Genomic DNA, 4,507 nt, shown 5'->3' with positions numbered 1-4,507 from the left:
GGTAACAGACAAACGCAAACACGAAGAACGTACAATTGCGTCGAGTTGTCAGAAGTTATCGTCAACGACAGGATTGTGAGTGAGAAATCGGTGTGCGTGCTCAGCATAGGGACAATTAATTACAAGGAACAGTAAAATTAGATTCAAACTCTAATTCTTCTTGTCGCCTACATAATTGAATAGACATTGTCATGTGTATTAGTGAAAATTAATTGACTAGTTGAATATTATGAAGTGAAAAGTGAATTCCTGATTGTTTAACAGTGAGCAGTCATCGATTTGTCGCAAGATAACGACGCATTCTGAACATTGCTTAAGTGTATGTTATCTCTGGAATTGCGTCGTGTAATTATTGAAAACGCGACGTAGCGACGTCTTGGCGACGGAATAACAATTTATCAACTTAACATCCTCGCAATTCCATAATGTGGCCACGACTTGGGTGATGGATTGAAGATTCAAGACTTTATATTATTAATATTCGACAACCGGGCATAATAAAAAGAAGAACTACAGTTAGCCAGTTCGCGCAAGCTGAAAAGTCTATCGCGGACTCACAACAAAAGAAAACTGGTGGTCATCATTTCAGGTCAAGGGAGTCATCGCGTCATCGAGGGGTGCAATTGCCGCGTTTATCAAAGAAGAAGCAACAGCGGCTTACACATTCTGACGTCTTGCTCTATTGAAATATTGACATTAATCACGAAAGACGTGTCTGAAATATGACCAAACCACGCGAGGAGTTTGCGTTTTTCTGCTAGTTACAGGGTGGCCTTGTCGTGAGCGACGGACGCCATTCCAAATACCGACTGGGACAATCATCAGCACCGAGTTGTGTCAACTCTAAGGAGACTCGACATCACAGTATGTACAAACCGCTTTTCAGTTAGGGCAACTATAGGTTACATTATAAATTGTCACTGTGAAGAAATTTCCAAAAATTCTCCTAAATAATCTTCAAAGAGACTTTTGAAAATGAATGAAAATACTTCGCGGCCGCATTTGCTGTCTAGAGGTTCGTTTATTAGGGAACACCTTAATAAAGGAACCTCTATACAACTAGTGAGCAACGGCCTTGCCGCAGTGGATACACCGGTTCCCGTGAGATCACCGAAGTTAAGCGCTGTCGGGCGTGGTCGTCACTTGGATGGGTGACCATCCAGGCCGCCATGCGCTGTTGCCATTTTTCGGGGTGCACTCAGCCTCGTGATGCCAATTGAGGAACTACTCGAACGAATATTAGCGGCTTCGTTCAAAGAAAACTATCATAACGACTGGGAGAGGTGTGTGCTGACCCCACGCCCCTCCTATCCGCATCCTCCACTGAGGAAGACACGGCGGTCGGACGGTCCCGGTAGGCCACTCGTGGCCTGAAGACGGAGTGCTATACAACTAATGTGGCTTTGTTGAATTTTCATTCCTTAAAAAAAAGGATATTTATGATTACTTTGGAGAAGTTTCGGGAGTGTATTTACAGTACTAATTTATAGGAATGATGCACAGACTGTACACTGCAGGATTTGCGTCATTAGTAGTGTTAGGGGCCGGTGCCGAAGGGCTGAAACACGAGCACCATTGTGCACCACAGCTGCAAAATGGCTCTGAGCACTATGGGACTTAACATCTATGGGCATCAGTCCCCTAGAACTTAGAACTACTTAAACCTAACTAACCTAAGGACGTCACACAACACCCAGTCATCACGAGGCAGAGAAAATCCCTGACCCCGCCGGGAATCGAACCCAGGAACCCGGGCGTAGGAAGGGAGAACGCTACCGCACGTCCACGAGCTGCGGACCCACAGTTGCAGGCAGTCGATGTGTGTCTAGGCTAGGTGAACAGGGCTTTACATCTACATCAACATCTACAACTACATCTATACTCTGCAAACCACCGTGAGCCGCATGGCAGAGGTTACCTCCCACTGTACTATTGACTACGGTTTCTTCTTGTTCCATTCACGTATGGACTGCGGAACGAATGATCGTTTGAATTTGTACGTGCAGTTATTATTCTAATCATATCCTCACGATCCCTGTGTGAGCGATACGTAGGGCGTTGTAGCATATCCGCAGAGTAATCGTTTAAAGCCGTTTCTTTAAACTCAGTTAATAGACTTTCTCGGGATAGCTTACGGCTGTCTTCAAGAGTCTCTCATTTCAGCTCCTTCAGCATATCTGACAGGTGAAACAAACCCGTGACCACTCTTGCTGTGCCGGCCGCGGTGGTCTAGCGGTTCTCGGCACTACAGTCTGGAACCGCGCGACTGCTACGGTCGCAGGTTCGAATCCTGCCTCGGGCACGGATGTGTGTGATGTCCTTAGGTTAGTTAGGTTTAAGTAGTGCTAAGTTCTAGGGGACTGATGACCACAGTAGTTAAGTCCCATAGTGCTCAGAGCCATTTGAACCATTTGAACTCTTGCAGCCCTTCTCTGTTTACGTTCAATATACCCTGTTAGTCCCATCTGGTACGGGCCCCACACTCCCACACACTTGAACATCATCTTAGGATGGGTCGCACGAGTGATTTGTAGGCAATCTCTTTAGTAGGCAGATTGCACTTCCCCAGTATTCTACCAATGAACCGAAGTCTACGACCTACGTTCCCCACGACTGATCCTATACGATCATTCCTTTTCACATGCGTACAAAGCGTTACACCTAAGTACATTAGTGACCATTAAAATTGCTACACCACGAAGAACACGTGCTACAGACGCGAAATTTAACCGACAGGAAGGAGATGCTGTGATATGCAAATGATTAGCTTTTCAGAGCATTCATACAAGGTTGGCGGCGGTGGCGACACGTACAACGTACTGACATGAGGAAAGTTTCAACCGATTTCTGATACACAAACAGCAGTTGACCGACGTTGCCTGGTGAAACGTTGTTGTGATGCCTCGTGTAAGGAGGAGAAATGCCTACCATCACGTTTCCGACTTTGATAAAGGTCGGATTGTTACTATGTCGATTGCGGTTTATCGTATCACGACATTGCTGCTTGCGTTGGTCGAGATCCAATGACTGTTAGCAGAATATGGAATCGGTGGGTTCTGGAGGGTAATACGGAACGCCCTGCAGGATCCCAACGGCCTCGTATCAGTAGCAGTCGAGATGACAGGCATCTTATCCGCATGGCTGTACCGGATAGTGCAGCCACATCTCGATCCCTGAGTCAACAGATGGGGACGTTTGCAAGACAACAACCATCTGCACGAACAGTTCGACGACGTTTGCAGCAGCACGGACTATCAGCTCCGAGACCATGGCTGCGGTTACCCTAGCCGCTGCATCAGAGACAGGAGTGCCTGCGATAGTGTACTCAACGACGAACCTGGGTGCACGAATGGCAAAACGTCATTCTTTCGGACGAATCCAGGTTCTATTTACAGCATCATGATGGTCGCATCCGTGTTTGGCGACATCGCGGTGAACACACATTGGAAGCGTGTATTCGTCATCGCCATACTGGCGTATCACTCGGCGTGATTGTGTGGGGTGCCATTGGTTACACGTCTCGGTCAACTCATGTTCGCACTGACGGCGCTTTGAACAGTGGACGTGTCATTTCAGATGTGTTACGACCCGTGCCTCTACCCTTCATTCGATCCCTGCGAAACCCTACATTTCAGCAGGATAATGTACGACCGTACGTTCTAGGTCCTGTACGGGGCTTTCTGGATACAGAAAATGTTCGCCTGCGGCCCTGGCTAGCACATTCTCCAGATCTCTCACCAATTGAAAACGTGTGGTCAATGGTGGCAGAGCAACTGGGTCGTCACAATAAGCCAGTCACTACTCTTGATGAACTGTGGTATCGTGTTGAAGCTGAATGGGCGGCTGTACCTGTACACGCCATCCAAGCTCTGTTTGACTCAATGCCGAGGCGTATCAAGGCCGTTGTTACGGCCAGAGGCCCGGCCGGAATGGCCGTGCGGTTCTTGATGCTACAGTCTGGAGCCGAACGACCGCTACGGTCACAAGTTCGAATCCTGCGTCGGGCAGGGATGTGTGTGCTGTCCTTAGGTTAATTAGCTTTAGTTAGTTATAAGTTCTAGGCGACTGATGACCTCAGAAGTTAAGTCGCATAGTGCTGAGAGCCAGTTGAACGGCCAGAGGTGATTGTTCTGGGTACTGATTTGTCAGGATCTACGCACCCAAATTGCGTGAAAATGTAATCACATGTCAGTTCTAGTATAATATATCTGTGCAATGAATATCCGCTTATCATCTGCATTTCTTCTTGGTGTAGCAATTTTAATGGCCAGTAGTGTATTTGTAGGAGTTGGCCGATCCCAACAGTGTCTCGCTGATATTATAATCGTAGGACACCACGTTTTTTTCGTTTTGTGAAGTGCACAATTTTACATTTCTGAACATTTACAGCAAGTTGCCAATCTCTGTATCATGTTGAAATCTTATTAACATCTGACTGAATATTTATGCAGCTTCTCTCACATAGCATTTCATTATAAATAATTGCGTTACCTGCAAAAAGCGTGAT

The 4,507-nt window shown here is 46.7% G+C and overlaps 1 pseudogene; it reads left to right on the top strand.

Annotated features, from left to right (window-relative positions):
• The first annotated feature begins 1,065 nt into the window (after positions 1–1,065).
• On the top strand, positions 1,066–1,183 carry LOC126413652 (5S ribosomal RNA; annotated as a pseudogene).
• Positions 1,184–4,507: the final 3,324 nt, after the last annotated feature.

This window comes from Schistocerca serialis, chromosome 7, assembly GCF_023864345.2.
Source record: "Schistocerca serialis cubense isolate TAMUIC-IGC-003099 chromosome 7, iqSchSeri2.2, whole genome shotgun sequence".
Lineage (NCBI taxonomy): Eukaryota > Metazoa > Arthropoda > Insecta > Orthoptera > Acrididae > Schistocerca > Schistocerca serialis.
Note: the sequence above shows the minus strand (reverse complement) of the source record. Positions and strands in the feature narration are given on the sequence as shown.